This window comes from Dermacentor silvarum, chromosome 1, assembly GCF_013339745.2.
Source record: "Dermacentor silvarum isolate Dsil-2018 chromosome 1, BIME_Dsil_1.4, whole genome shotgun sequence".
In the NCBI taxonomy this organism is placed as follows: domain Eukaryota; kingdom Metazoa; phylum Arthropoda; class Arachnida; order Ixodida; family Ixodidae; genus Dermacentor; species Dermacentor silvarum.
Window position 1 is genome coordinate 434360809 of NC_051154.1, and position 16364 is coordinate 434377172.

The following is a 16364-nucleotide window of genomic DNA, read 5'->3' on the forward strand; positions in this document are numbered from 1 at the left end:
AGCAAGCTCTGGGACGTACCCAGCAGAGTGGGTTCGCCAGTGCTTGATAAAAGGAAGCAAGACCCGTTGAATATCTAACAACGATAATAAAGTGCAAGAAAAAAGAGACAGAGTACCACATAAATCACTTTCAATTTTTCGAGTTTGCTCGCTATGGTGCGCTGAATGTTTTCGAGACTGATAACTTCTTGGGCTTTAGTTACTCCGATTTTAGAAGTTTAGGCAACGCCAGCTGAGCTATCGGGAGGGTATGCGCTTGGATGGTGCCACCAAAACACTCGCTGAAGAGACACCGTTCTCGGACGATCTGTCACACAAAATTCAGCTGCCGCACATGCTCTCCCAAGCGTGTAGGTGCGGCTAGAATGCATGAGGTTGGACAAGGTTTCATGTGATGAGTGATAAGTTATGAGTGGCTAATGCAATAAATGATTATTAATGAGCGTTGCGAAAAACGTCTCTGTTTAGAGCGATAAAATAGAAGCCTACGAAGGGACAAAACAAACGAAAATGTAACTTTTGGGGTTTTACGTGCCAAAACTACGATATGATTATGAGACACGCCGTAGTGAGGGACTCCGGATTAGTTTTGACCACCTGGGTTCCTTAAAGTGCACCCAATGCACGGCACACGGGTGTTTTTTTTTTTTTTGCATTTCACCCCAATCGAAATGCGGCCGCCGGGGCCGGGATTCGATGCCGCGTCCTGGGGGCTTAGTAGCGCAACGCCGTATCCACTACGCCACTACGGTGGGTGGGATAAAACAAAGTGTGTCCCGTTTTATATCGGTGAAAATCCATGATCAGAAAACAAAATGCAATTATGGCTCTTTTTATCGCGAATCTGACTACTAGTATTAAACGATGCCCTTTTCTCTGCCGAGAAAAAAAAGGAAATGTTGATACATTTCCCACTTTCCCTCAGCGCCTGGTTATGAAAGCTGAAAATCAGCATTAATACCGGTAGTCAAACAAGGATAAACCAAAAGGTCCCTTTCAATCAACGGTCGCTTCGAAATGACGCTAAGGAGAGGCATGCACAGTAGTCGAATGTGCGATGCTCATTAAGAAGTTAATTATATCTATCTATCTATCTTTTTATTGCCGTTACCTGAGTTTCTTTTTTTTCTTGTTTGTGTGGGTTCTCAGCGCTAATACGTGTGATACACGTGTATTTTTCTATCGTCTGGGGACTCAATCCCAATTGCAGCTCGTTCTCTGGCCTACGCATGTCATTTCACTTGTCGAATGAGCAGCATGGTCTCCTTATGCGGCGTACACCTCATGGCCAACGTTAACGACAAGGTGCCCTTTGAAGAGCCTATGAGGACAAAGGGTTGGATAGCCTACGCTTGCGATAGACTACGCTCACTAATTCAAATGATTAAGCTAAAAGAGAAGATTCTAACTGTCATCTCGATTCTCACCATTGTTGAAGCTAACCGGCGATATTAAACTGTGTGATGACAGCGGTAAGGAAACAAACGGTTTGCCGAAACTTCAGTTCGCTCCAAACCATCGCCTTGCTCTACTGAAAATAACAAAATAATCAGTTCTTATGTCAAGGCGATGGCTCATTTGGACGGCTGGTCAGTGCTGAGCAACAGGAGACATGTGAACGCTATCTATGCAAGATTACGGTCCATCCCGTTTATGCTGGCCCGTTGGAAACTGGAGGTGCTGTTGCGGAAAAAAAAAGAATAGCTTGAAATCTAACAGAGCGCTGTGAGCAGGCTCTCTGCGGGATCAGGTTGGGATCAGTTGTGCGTGTAGTAGGGATAAGTTGAGTTCCGTGGTTGAATATTCCGTTCGTATGCAGAGTTACCCAACTATTTGTACTGGCGTATACTATTTACACTGGCATTCACCTTACCCGTTATTAGGGTTACGACGCGCTACAATAGTATTCCAGTTCCCCGAAAAGCAATCGGAAACCTAGAGTGCTATGGAGCAACGGCAGAGTTTGAAAACCTTTGGGATCTGCGCGAGTTGCGGCTACGCCCTCATATAAATGAGCTGATGATATCAATACAGAAAATTGAACCCCCTGCATGGCTGTAAGTTTCATTCGCTTGTCTAGATTCATGGACCTCGTGGACGGCCGAAAAAGAAGCAGTCACGTGGTCAAACCATCGGTGTCTTGTTTCATTTGTTTATCGTTATACCCAATGTATTACATGTGCTAGTAAGTCATCGAAAAAATGTTACCTATTAACGTATTCGACAGAAAGGAAAGGGTTGGCATGAGAATGCGCCACGTCTGCACTGTTCGCATTCAACCATGGATAGGCAGATAATGTCCGAAAGAGGTGACACGTTCGTGACGCGCTCCAGAAAGGCGTCTTGCGCCGATTTGTAAATAGGTAGCGGGACAGTCACGGTATTGAGACATTCCGATATTACGCTGAAAATAATAAGCGGTGCCGGCGCGTACCATTGCCTAATGTTGTGTGTTTGAAACGAGAAAGCGGCGTGCGCAGGGTGCGCTCCGTGTCGGAATACGTAACTTTATCCGGACATTTCATTGTCGGCTGCGTTCGCGCGTTCCGCGCTGTCTTTCTTCACTGTCTGCCCTCGAACAAACTTAGGCGAGAGAAAAACTCGGGGCATCCTGCATAACACCCCTAGCCATTAGTTAGAGAGAAAAACACGATTACACTCTTACGTTCTGCCGCTGGCTTAGCGAATTGTAGCGCACGCGTGAACGCGTACGGTGGTTGCTGAGCCGCTCTGGTTCTCGTCCATGTGTGCCACGGCAAACAGGAGAACGCGCTAGATCTGAATAAACACAATCTGAATACACACACCGAGCAACAGCCACCTCTGCAAATTTGGACTTGAGTGAGGCTTACCGAGGCGGGATCCCTAATGTACCGTTTATGGCCAGTAAACCGAAAAGGGAAATGCAAACGCGAGTTTGGCCCGGAGTGCGAAGAGATGGCAGCTATTCGCCTCGGTGAGCGTCTTCCATCGCTGGCCGCCCCTTCCTCCCGTCATTCACCACTCAATCCGATCGCGATTACACGCTCTCACAGCGTTCCGGCGAGGCCTTCCCCATCCGCCTACTAAATGCTCGGAAAGACGGAGGGGATCCCTTCGTGCAAAGCAAGGAAGATCACGGGTTGTTTGCGCGGCCCAGATAGGAGTTTGTTTACACGGTAGAATCCAGCATGACGGGCTCATTCAATACCGATGTAATGTCGCACTCACGTCGTAAAAGCCACACCTCTCCGTTCGCGCACCGTTTGCTTTCGTGCTTTCGAGGAGCCGCGCTCATAACGGCCCGAGCAATTGGACAGCTACGCAAGAGCAAACTAGGGCCAACGGAGCGAAAGGCTCTAATACTGGCCTAAACAATCCTCGTGGGGTTTATAGCACCAATAAAATGGACGTCGTGGTATTCTAAGATTCGCCCAGATGAGGATACTAACTCGAGTACCAACGCAGCGCCAATTCAATGCAGCTTCGGCTCGGTGGTACTTATCGCCGTTTTCGAGTAAGCGCACGCCCTCTTTCGGCAATCGATTTCGCAGGTTTACACTTGCTAGTGTATCTAAATGTTCTGACCTTTATGCAAATAATTTTTTTCAAACGTGACCTTCGAGAAGCGCTGAGGAAGAGTGTAAAAGGCAATCTGCTTGCGTCGACCAGTGTGCGCAGGATGCCAGAAGAGCGAATGGCTGGAGCAGCTCTTCTTGCGCAGGGAATCGGATTGCACGCTCGCTCTCACACAAATGAAAGCTCGAAGGTCGATCGTTAAAATAAAGAAAGTAAGGAAGAATTGAAGAAAGGAAGCAGGTGGGTAGGAGTGCAGCAGGGTAAAGCAACAATTTTAATATGCAATAAAATGTCATAAAAAGACTCAGCTTCAATCACGAAATATCCCATACAGCGCACACTGCTTGCGAATTTGACAATATTTGATCTGCTGAAATCAACATCTGTCGGGATATACGTGAGAGCCGTGGAGGTGGTCGTATGTTTTGCTGATTGCTGCGGCACCGAGAGCGAGAGACAGCTTCATGAACGCCCACAGGAGCCGTTGAATTACAAAGGCTGGCTTCCGGACACCACGCTCTCCGCAGCTTCATTTTTATGGTAGCGAGCGAAAACAACATCTATACGTATGTCGGAATTCAGGACGACGATGTCTGTAAATTTCTGCCGGAAAAGCGCCTTTCTGTACCACCAGTTCACGAAACTGGTGAGGGCTATATAATGGCGCAAAGAGTTTTCCAGAAATATTATGCAAACAAAATTTGTGACATCGCTTCAAACGTTGCGTCAGAAGCGTGCGTTGGGATGTCTTGTTTCACTCCATCGATTAGCCACAAGTGAAAATGATATCTTTAGCTTGCTGTTTAACACAGCAAGATGCTTCCGCGGCTGTTATGAGAGTCGTTTCTAAAGGCACTCGTCGCAGGTGCACAAGAAGGCTAAAGTGGTAGTGATCTCAAGGGAGCAGAACACCCACTAAACGGAAGGCCTAACTCAGCACAGGTCTGCAATAATGTAGGGTTGTGTATCGAATACCCCAAAATAAAGACAGGATTGCTTGGAAATTTTAAACATGCCACTTAGCGTCTACCGCACTGCTGTCTTCGAGAAGGAGCTGCAGCTGAGGTCAGGAAAGTTGAGATCAGAATTGAAACTGCTCACTATGTACAGCTTATTTGCTTCATTTGTCTACGCTTCCATTTAATGGCGCTCTCTCGAATTTAGCTAAGTCAAATTAATGCCTCTGGAGCAAAATGAGCAGTTGAATTCTGCGAAACTTAAAGTTGTAGCTTCCCCTGTCGATAGCACACGAGTATTTTGAGTACCAAACTAGGTTTTTTTAGAAGTTAGTGTCAATGAAACTAATACATAAAAAACTATTTTCGTAGCTCCAGACTAAACCCGACTTTGAGGTATCTGCTGATGAAGGCATGGTTATTCGCATGAATGGTGAGTGAACCATGGGCAGTTGGACATATTTTGCTTTTATCAACTTAGGACATAAAAGGAAATTCTCAGCCCGGAGGCATAGTTTTGACAAAAGGACTTGCCAGAGCATTGGCTCCAGGCTGAGACATCTCTTGTTCGTCCACTTTTGATCTATTCAAGCCTCCATCCTCCTCCATCCTCCTTGTTGGGATTAGGAATTGTCAGCTACTGGCACTTTCGCGTTTTGTTTCGCTCAACAACAAAAGACCCCGGCGTCTATGATTGCAAAACATCTTCAAATACGGCTGGTATTACTAATTGAAATCTATAAGTTTAATGTGCAGTGAACAACTGCCTTTCCAGCAATTGGAAGCCGATCCTCTCCGCTTTATGTTCCTACCCTGAAACCCATCGTCCCCCTAGCGCCACAGGTGTGGTCGTTGCCACCTTCAATTGAGATAATGAAAAAGTGCAGTGCTTCTTTTACCAGAATCAGCTATGACATTAAAAAAAAAGTTAAACGATACTGGCAGCTGCTCGTTGGCGCTAAAATGTAGCTACCCAAAGCATTCCTGTAAAGCGTGCTTTGCTGTGAAAAGACCTTAACTGCGGGAAAGCAAATACTTCTTAGCGGGAGGGTGGTGGTGCAAACGTCTTTATTTAGGATTGAAATATCCGCCTACAGGTTTAGTTTCGTGCCCATCTCCTAGATAAAAAAATTAGGCCACAGTCCGGCGGTATAGGAGAGGAGTTAATTAAAATGAGAACCATGAAACCACGCCCGGAGTTCATCTCGGTGAGTAGGTTGGCTGAGACCTCGAAGAAGGGGTCTTTTTCCGATATTCTTTGTGGCGGTGCATTTCCCAAGCAGATGTGTCGCGTCGACCGCTTCTTCTGTACGGTTGCACATAGAGCAGGACAGCCTTTGAAGATGTTCCTACGAGTCTCCGAGGACGCTGCCGCCGTAGTTCCACGATGCTCGACGTGGGTGCAACCCCTGGAGAAGGCGCTGCAGATTTCCTTCCGGCTTTCTTTTTAAGGAGGGATGGGATGCTAATGAAACACGCGGGTACTAGGGCACGTGCTTCTCGTCGTTCGCACTCCTGCGCTATACTTGAAGGGATAGTGTGCCGTGAAGCTAGTCGTCGCTGCTATTCCGGTACTGTTTCTTTTCGTGATTGCAAAACAGCGAGCTCCCAGGAACGTTCATATCCAGAGATCTTTATGTGGGCGGGCTCCCACTCAACTTTAGTGTACAGTAGAGCATTTCGAAGCTCGTCAGTCTGTGTAGGCGCCTCAGAAGGGATTAAGTGTCACGCCGGAGGGAAAAGCACACCCCAAGTACAGGGCACAGCTCTTTTCAAAGTACCTTTGCAAACATACAGGTATATGGGTATTTACGAAAAAATGCACTCATGCCACTCGCATTACAATTGCAACTTTTTTTGCGATAAAGTGCCTTACGCAAACAGCTGTCGTTTAACGCTAAGGTACTGACATGGTTCCATATAAAAGAATAATGTTTTTGTTTGCCTTAAAGGCACTTAAATAAGTTACAATGCCACTCACAATTGAACCACCACGAGTTGACATTTAGGAATGAAAAAGTTATCCGAAGCGCTAAAAAGTTATGCATGCGTAAAAGTACTACGCACCATGAGAATTCTACTGCTTTCTTTTTTTTTCTTTTTTCTCCTTTATTTCAGGCGAACATTATCTAAATATAGTATTTTAGATTCATCTAAATCTGTGAGGTAGCCAACCAGATGCATTTCTGGTTAAGATCCCTGCATTCTCTCTCTCTTTCTTCCTCCTCCTCTAAATTTGTGAAATGAGCGGCGTAACACTTGAAAAAGCAGCTGATCTGTGATAGTCTAAAAAAATTATGGGGTTTTACGTGCCAAAACCACGATCTGATTATGAGGCACGCCGTAGTGGGGGAGGACTCCGGAAATTTAGACCACCTGGGGTTCTTTAACGTGCACCTAAATCTAAGTACACGGGTGTTTTCGCATTTCGCCCCCATCGAAATGCAGCCGCCGTGGCCGGGATTTGATCCCGCGACCTCGTGCTCAGCAGCCCAACACCATAGCCACTCAGCAACCACGGCGGGTAGTCTAAAAAGGGAATCTTCGGCCTTGCAGGAGAAGACGACTCCCCTAAGTAACGGACAGCAGGCCCCAGAATGAACTTTATTCGACGTCTTTAGCCGCGATGTCATTGCGACTGCGCAGTGTGGTGGACGGCAGCAATCCCTACAGCCTGGAGCGAGCGTGACCTCTATTGAACGGGACTTCTGTTTATGAATATCAAGATATTTCGCCTCGTTTCAAAGGTGGTTGCAGACTGAGGCTGCGCTTGTTCGTCGCCTTTTGATCGCTTCAAGTCTCCGCACTTTGGTGAACCCTTTGGACTGAATTATTGACCGGTTGTCTTTTGAAGGTCCAGTGTACGAGGTGCTACCCAGAAGTCCCGGGAATTCAGTCATAAAAATTGTGTTCACCATAACGCCTAATCATCATTGTCTCATTCAAAGCAGTCCCCTTGAGCATGTATACACCGATCCCAGCGTTTCGGCCACCATTCCGTGCATTCGTAGAACTATCCCGGCGACAGTGTGTTGAGGTCCGCCTGGGATTCCGACTGGATCACTTCAACAGGGTGAATCCGACGTCCTCGCAGCCACAACTTCAACTGTGGGAACAAGAAAAAGTCACAAGGGTCCGGCGAATAGGGTGGGTGCGGAAGTACTGTGATTTGTTTTGAAGTCAGGAAGTGTCGAAGAACGAGTAATGTGTAAGTGGGCGCGTTGTCGTGATGAAGAAGCCAGTTGTCGTTCTTCCATTTCTCCGGACCTTTACGACGAATTCTCCTTCTTAAGAGCCTCAAAACATCACAGTAAAGCTTGCTATTCACGGTTTGTCCAGGAGGTACGAATTCCTTGCGAACAATTTTTTGTTGGTCAAAAAAAAAAACGATAAGCATGGACTTCACATTGCCACGCACTGGAAGCGCCTTTTTCGGCCGCGGGGAATTTGGCGACTTCCATTGTGATGACTGCTGTTATGTTACAGGATCGTAGCCGTAAACCCATGGCTCATCCCCGGTTATTACACTGGAGAGGAATGTGAGATTGTCTCTGACTTGTTGCTTCAGTTCCGTACCGACAGAAACACGATGTTCGTTGTCTTGGCACGAATTTTGCAGAAATGCATCTCATGTTCAAAATATGCGACAAAATATGCTGAACTGTGAAGTACAAATCTCCTACAATGTCGCAGACATTATTTGTAGTTAGCCTTTCGTTTCCAAGGATAGCCTTACGAACTCCTACCATCGTTTCCGGGATTGTGCTCGTTGACGGGCGTCCAGAACGTTCTTCGTCGTCAACGCACATTCGACCCTCTTTGAAGCATTTACGCCATATAAACATCCTTCTTTCGCTAATGGCGTTGACTCCAAGAGCATCCTCTAGCATTCGATGAGTATCTGCCGCAATTTTGCCAAGTTTAAAACAAGACTTGATGCAAATCCTTAGCCCCTTGAAGTCTGTCATACTGGTTGCTAAGAAATGCGCCAAATCAGTGAAACATTGAGTTGCAAAGCAACACTTCGCAATGCAATGCTTCTTCTTAGATGCAAGTCATTCAGCACACTAATCCGCAAGGCATGCTGCTAGCTATAGCTAGCGGCGGAAATATGTACCACACTCAGTTTGCCTGCGCTTTTCAAATTCCCGGAACTTTTGGGTAGCACCTCATACGTACGTACTGGCGGACTCTATTCTTTGTTGTTGCTTCACTTTCGTCTTCGTGGTCTGTCATCCGCTTTCTGTTCTCCTTACTTTCCTTCTCCCTATATCCAACCCTACTTTCTAAAGTGTAGGCAGGCGCAGGCGTTGTGTCCCTCTCGCTGGCAGTTGCCAGCCTGCAAACTCCCAATTTGCGTCTCTGCCATGGTATATGTGTGTTCTTACATCTAATAATAATAATAAATACAATACTGTTGAACCCGGATATGTCGAATCTGAAGGGGATCACAAAAATTTTGATATATCGGTAATTTGATATAAAAAATTTTATACAAAACCTCTCAAGAGGAGCTTACTGGTGTTCGTTATACACAATCTATCGTTATATGTGGGTTCGATATATCCGGGTTCCAATGTAGTTGTGTTAGTAATAATAATAATAATAATAATAATAATAATAATAATAATAATAATAATAATTAGTATTATTATTATAATATTTATTGTTGCCATCTTATAATAATCGTACATCCGAAGGCAGGCCCGTCAAAGCCTAGGGAATGTCTTGCGTGACTTGGCCCAGCACGTCGGCAAACAGAAACGAAATGGTAACATGTACAGAAATAAAAAAGCTGGTGAAGCTCATAACAACAACAAAATGAAGTTTAAATAACACAGAAACTCTCTGAAATCAGTGACACAGAAAGTCAATAAACAATATAACGAGCAAAGACAGCAACATTTAGTGTTATAAATTGATTATAATGCCTTCAACATTTTTTTCAAGTTTCGTTTTGTGTTTACAGTATATATATATATGATCAGGTAGGTCACTGAATATTCTTGGGACATAAGCATATCTGCTAGCTTTACCAAATCTTGTGTTGCAGTAGGGTACTATAAAACGCAATGTTTTCCGTAGGGCACGGGGAGCAATGTATTCCTGTTTGAAATCGGGGTTCCGGAAATGTCTTACCACAACCATTTGAGGGAAACATTTTTTAAATGACGGAAGACCCAGACGTATAAACAAGTTCACATTGTCAGCCGAGGAAGAGTTATGCGCAATTGATTTTAATATATTTTTCAGAATTCTATCAATTCGACACTGCCATCGAGAAGAAAAAAAAAACCGAACAATGTAATGCCATAACGTAATACACTGTATGCTAAGGCGTCCGTGATAGTGTTTTTACAGGCATCGTAACAATAGATTTAATGTTAAAAAGTAGCGATGAAACACTTCTGAGCCTGCCGCAAATATATGTCATATGATCATTCCATGAGAGGTCACTGTCAAAGAAAACACCAAGGTATTTAATGGAGTTGACATATTTACGGGGACACACTAACACGATTGTCAATTAGAACTGTGCAGAAACAGTGGCAAATTAGTAACAGTTACTTAAAACACGACATTTTTGTTTGTTTTTTCTTGTTTAGTGACAAACATTTGTTAGTAAACCAGGCTATTGCATCGTACACAACCTCTGTGGTGTGGTGGTCTCTAAGAATCCATTAATTATGGCAAGAAGGATACCGGATAGTGCGCCGAAGTTTCGTTGGAGCAAAGATACCGTTATACCGTCTATACCAGCTGGACTATCTTGCCTAAACCCAGCAACTATTCTTGCGAGTACGTCAAACATTATCGTCGGTAAGAACGCGTAAGCTTTTTTCTTTTCCAGAGTGGACAGCTGGCACCATTGAGGTTGCTCCTGAAACGCGTGCGAAATGTTCATTGAAGACTGTGGCTGTCTGCGCAAGATCACCTGGAAAAGCATCGGCTAGCTTTTGAATAGGCACTGTCTTTACAGCGTAGATGGTTTATCAGTGACCACGTCTTCGCCGGGTTTCGAACAGATAATTGAAACTGACGTTGAAAGTAGCGTCATTTTGAGCATCGGATAAGGGCGACGACTTTATTCCTTGCGATTCTGTTGCTAGCGCGAAGCTCAGCATTGCTTGGAGCTCGCTTAGACCGTTTCCACTGCAAATCTCCGTAGGCGATTGCATTCATGATTTCCACGGTCTGCCAGTTGTGACTTCTTCTCTGTTTGCTAATAATTCGAGTACAGGTTTCTTGAAAACTGCGTACTTGCGAACAAAATTGTTCATAAATAAACACTGGCGCCCCGGCAACAATCAGTTTGCTTCCGCTGTCTGGCAACCATCTCAAGATTACCTAGCCGCATCATTGGAATCCGCTCAAAACCGAGCCACCCGCTTGATCGCTTCAGATTATTCACGGTACACTAGTGTCACTTCCTTGAAGCAAGCAATAGGTCTGCCAAACACTGAAGTCACGCCGCATCATATCTCGTCTTTGTTTGCTGCACTCCTTCTATTACAATCCACGCTCAAGGCACCGCCTTCTTAAACCACCATTGCGAACTTCCTCTCGCATAAGTCACAGCTCTGCCATAGCACGTTTACCTAGCCGCTCATCCGCCATGACCACTTCCTTTTTTTCTGATGCAATCGTTTATTGGAATGCGCTCCCTGACCACTTCGTTACCTGTACTGACCGCAAAAAATTTCGTGAATACCTAACAAATCACTTTGAATAACTTTCTGTTCCCAGTGTACATCGTTCATGAACCCATCACAAAACACTCGTAATAGTCTACCCTTGTCAGCCCTTCCACCTAGTGTATTTTTTTTTGTTCACGAACGTATTGCCGCCCTGCTTATTTAAATTCGTAATTTTTGTTTGATTGTGTAAAGTCATACAAAATCAGCAATGTTTCTTTTTTGTTGTTTTTTTGTACGTAACCACTTTTACACATGCTTGTTTTTAAACACAGGCATTCCGTATGCGTGAAATCTACATCAATGCATGATACTGTGTATTTTTCGTTCACAAAAAACTGCTATTCCACGCCCTCGACGGTGCGAACGAGCCACAAATTTTGCACTGTAACCTTTTATTACAAAGAAATGTGCGCTTGATTCAGTAATATTTATTTTGGCTAGCACAAATACACCTACAAAATTTGTTGAAACTTCTGCAATACTTCAAAACTCATCCCTGTATTTACGCAGTCGGCGAATATTTATATGAACCAAAGTAAAGTCTGTTGCATAATTTGGACCGAAGCTCTCCTTAAAAAGTTCGAAAGTTCGGAAAATTGAGTAAAATGGACGGATTCATCTTCATTGGATTTTTTCAACATCCGTTTCATTGCTAATGCGAATGAGTGGAGAGTCTTCGTCCTTAGCGAAGATTTTGCCTTATCTCACTCAAACGAATTTGTACTTGTGTTGCTTGCCTGCATCCCCGGCAAGCCAGAACATATGCCAATTTGCCTTGGTTAGATTGTCATTGAAGTAGAGCTTCGGGCGCAGTTCCGACTCATAGAGCTGTCAAAGTTTTCTACGAGCTTAGATCCAGTTTTCTTTCATGTTTACCGTTGAGAAACAAACCAAGACTGTCGGGATAGTATCAGTCTTGCCAGAAAGGTGGTGGACAGCAACGACGTCATCATTAACAAAAAATTCCGGTAAATCAATTTTCGCAGCAAGGTCATTCAGTAATTTCTTCAAATATTCCTTATCGGCAACCGGCAAACCACGGATTTCCAAGTTTGCCTTTCTGTTGTACTGTTCAGATTCATTTTACTTCTGTTGCTGTCGTTGCAATATCTCAGCCTGAGCACGGACAGTCTCATTTAGTTTCTGAATTTATTTGTCTCTGGTCCTTGCGGCACCTTCAGACAACTTGAGCTGGTCGTGTGTGGCCTCATACTGCTTTGAAAAGAAAGTGTCGGTGTCTTCAAAATCTGAGACGGTCTTCATCAGCTTCAAGAATTCTGCTTTCAGAAGCAACAGCGAGTCAACTTTAACATTCAGTGCCGGTAGTACTTCTAAGCTTTTTTTTTACATCCTTGATTTCCGCAACGCGAGCTAAAATAGCGTCATTATTTCCTGCCGCCTGCGCTGAATCCGACGGGGATGAAGAAACAGATTGTTTTTATGTTAGCTCTGCTAGTTTTGCACACCCAATCTTCAGGTTTCGCTTGTCGCATGGTATTAAAAGTATTAGGGGCAATACCTGAGCAAGTCTGTCCGAGATGATATGAATATTTGCATCCGCAGCACGCCATAATCTGTCCATCACTCGGCAGATTTTTTTGACAGGCAACACAAATGTTGTCTTCAGACATCGCGACAGGTTATGAAATCAACGCTTCGCAGTCGGCAGCAATTCACATACAATGAGAAGTGAAAGATTGCAAAGGAAACTATACCGGTGAAAGTACAGGCGATCGATTAACAGGCCAATGTATCGCTGCCTACTACTACTACTAATAATAATAATAGGTGATTCCTTGGGACTATCGGCACGCGTGTGAGTCCTGGCGGTGGCGGCCGCATTTTAATGGGAGTGAAATGTTAACATCCTCGAGTAATTAAATTTAGGGGCTCGTTAAGGAAACCCAGGTGGTCAACAATAAGCCGGAGCCCTCAATGATGGCGTCCTTTCAAACCCACTGCGTAGTTTCGGGGCATCAAACTCCACCAAATATTTAACTTTAATGGCTTCATTACTTATTTTTTGTATTCAGCGAGATAAAATGCAGTTGTGCTGGGAGGATCGGGGTCTTCAGCGCATAAATAATTTATTTATTTACAACTCCAGAGTGTCGTTTAAAACTTTCAGTGGCGTTTGTTCTTAAGGACGGCCTTACTGGAAATAAGTTTTCAACTGTTCGATGTTGGGCTGGTTGTTAGGTAGAGGTCAATGTTTGCGGTGCAAAAGAAAGCGGGGGAAAAAAGAAACAAGAAAGAGCACCGGTGGGCACTCTTTCTGATCGTTCTTCAAGCAGGGGCAGAACATAACGGCACACTGGGAAAACTTCCGAGTGGCTTCCGAATCGGTAGCCATTTGGATGATAACTTCTTTGTTTTTACTCAGTGTATTGAAATATCTAGAGAAGAAATGAGACCGTTATATGTGGCTTTTTTAGGCATTACTGGAGCGTATGACAAGGTGAACCGCCACATCTTGCGGGATATTCTGGAAGGAGAAGGCTTACGCATCAACTGTATACAGCTTTTGAGGGAGCTTTACCTAGAAAATACCGTTTGCGTTGAATGGGAAGGGATGAGGAGCAAGCAGAAAGTTGATATCAACAGGGGAATCAGACAGGGGTGCCCATTATCTCCGCTGTTGTTTACGATGTACTATCGCGCACAGTATGATTTGCAACACACGCATACACGGGTCAGTTCTTTCAATAATAAAAATGACAATTGCCATTCTTCTTGGAAGCAGGGGGCTAGCAGCAATCCGGTGTCGAGCAATTGTTTGTGTAGGGGCTGCTATGCTGCCATACGGGAACTATATGGAAGCATGCCAGCGCCTACACACATACCGAAAAAAAAAAGCTTCTCGTGTTGCAACTCATATTGAACGCGATAGTACATGGTAAGGAGGGAAATGGCGCTAGGAGGAATCAATATCGGTATTAATCTCTCATACAAACAGGCGGGCACTCAGAGTAAAGGCGCAGTGCCCATGTTTTTTTTTTTTGCGAAACACATTGTCTTGCTTGCTAACAAAGTGATATGCAACGACTTGCTAATTAATATCTGTGGACAGAAATATGAGAATTTAGAATTGAAATTAAGCGTGAATAAATAGGTCTTATGGTAATTAATGAAAAAAGTGAACAGACAGTGTCAATAGGGGCCCAGGAAATACGTCGGGTAAAAGAGAACAAATGCCTTGGTGTATATATATTGTTACGCCAAGGCAATAGATATGTGGAAACACACACAAAGAAAAACAATACTAACACAGGGGAAGAGAAATGCGGCCTTAATGGAACACAGAGTGGTATGGGGATACAATAGGTACGAGGTGTTCCGGGGAAGGTAGAAAAGTTTAATGGTTCCAGGGCTTACAATTGGAAATTCGGTTGTTTGCGTGAAGTGAGATGTACAATAAGGACTCAATGGCAACTAAATGTCAGTGGGACGCCTCGCATTGGGCGCTCCCGGGAAGACTACAAATGAAGCTGCACAGGATGATATGGGCTGCAGAAGTTTTGAAGTGAGGGAAGCCCAGAGTAAAATCGATTTTGAAAAACGACCGAGTAATATGGGTATATGAAAGAAAGTACCTGGTTTGCGAGAGTGGCTCACTCTATATTCACTCACACTCATATTCACTCACAGTGAAGGAAAATAATCAGGAACCTTACCAGCAAGTATGCGACCTGTATACTAAGCAACGTTGCAACAAAGAACGTTGAACGCAAAGTCAGAGAGGCGGCAATGGGTAATAAACCGGTTATGAGTAACTACCTACGATCTAAAAACGAAATCAGGAAATAAACAATTTGTGCTAACTCAAAGGGAAGCTCCTTACTTTTCGAAGCAAGATCAGGATGCCTAAGAACGCGAAGTTTTTATATAAAGCGAGGTACACCAAAGCAGAAGACGCATGTGCTTGCGGCGGTAAAGATAAGAAAAAGATGGGAAATGTAGTATTAGAATCTTAATATATCTACACAGATGTCGGTTTAGGCTGACCTCCTTGAAGCCCTTGGTTTCAGAGACAGCAGGGGGAAAGTAAACATGTCCGCAATAGAAATTAGTAAGAGGCGATTGGAAGATTGGTGGAAGAAAAGTAGGGAAACGACCAACAACGGAGACGTACAAAAAGAGAGTTCCCAGTAATGGTTCAGCAAGTTTGATGCTACGAATGTTTTGTTTGTTTAAAAACGAAAAAAAAAAGAAAGATAGGCAAGACAGGCAAAATAAAAAAAATGAGCTTGGCGACGCAACCCACCACCCCATTTCAAAGGGGACGCTCATAGCATTCATTCGTTCATCCTTCTTTCTTTTGCACCGCAAAACGTAGACAGTGTTAGCACTATGAGGATTGTGGCGGTTAAATGAATACCTTTAATCTATCATAAATATTTGTGCGCAAGGAGTTTAACGGAATATAACTGCGCTTAATTACAAAATCATTCGCTGATGTATGCGAATCTGATCGACTGATACATCAAAGACAGCGGAGCTGTGCAAGCGAGTGCTAGGGGTCGGTGTGTTGACTGTTCTTGGTGATGATGATTCATCCCCGATGCCGCCAGCGCGTTCTTACCGATGCCCTGGTCGCGTATTTCCATTTGCTAGTAGGTACAGCGTTTGACCGCTGGCGCCACGCTGCGCCGCTCGCGCGTACCATGTTTCGAGCCGCCGCCGTTGGAACGGGAGGAGGCGTTGACGGAGAAAACGCTGGGCTGGTGGTGACTTAGCCTGCTGTTGGGATCGGTGGTATTATAAACGCATCACTGTTTTGATGATCCAAATATAATCTCACTATCAGGAAGGGAGCAGTCTACCTGACTGGAGCAGTATTTTTTATTTGGGGTGTTGCTACGCTGCGCTCCGCAACACCCCAACGACCGCCGCTTCGCGTCGGCGCCCGGCACCACGGCTGCCGCCGTGGCGCCGGGGTTCAAGCGACCGCGCTGGCAAACAGTGAGAGAAAAAAAAAGGGGAAAAGCGTGATATTAGAAAAAAATAGCCAGAGCGGGTTTCGAACCCACGTACGCAAGATCCCGAAGCGAGCGCCGTAACCATACAGCCACGCTCCCAAGGGTTGCATTCGTGCAAATCATATCATTGCGTTCGAGCGCCCTCTGTAAACGGAACCACCTAGAAATGCGGT

The 16364-nt window shown here is 44.6% G+C and overlaps 1 protein-coding gene across 2 annotated transcripts in view; it reads left to right on the forward strand.

The window, feature by feature from the left end:
• LOC119448495 (frequenin-1-like) overlaps nucleotides 1-16364 on the forward strand; it is a 530094-nt gene that overhangs the window by 259586 nt on the left and 254144 nt on the right. The gene's annotated exons all lie outside the window — the stretch shown is intronic.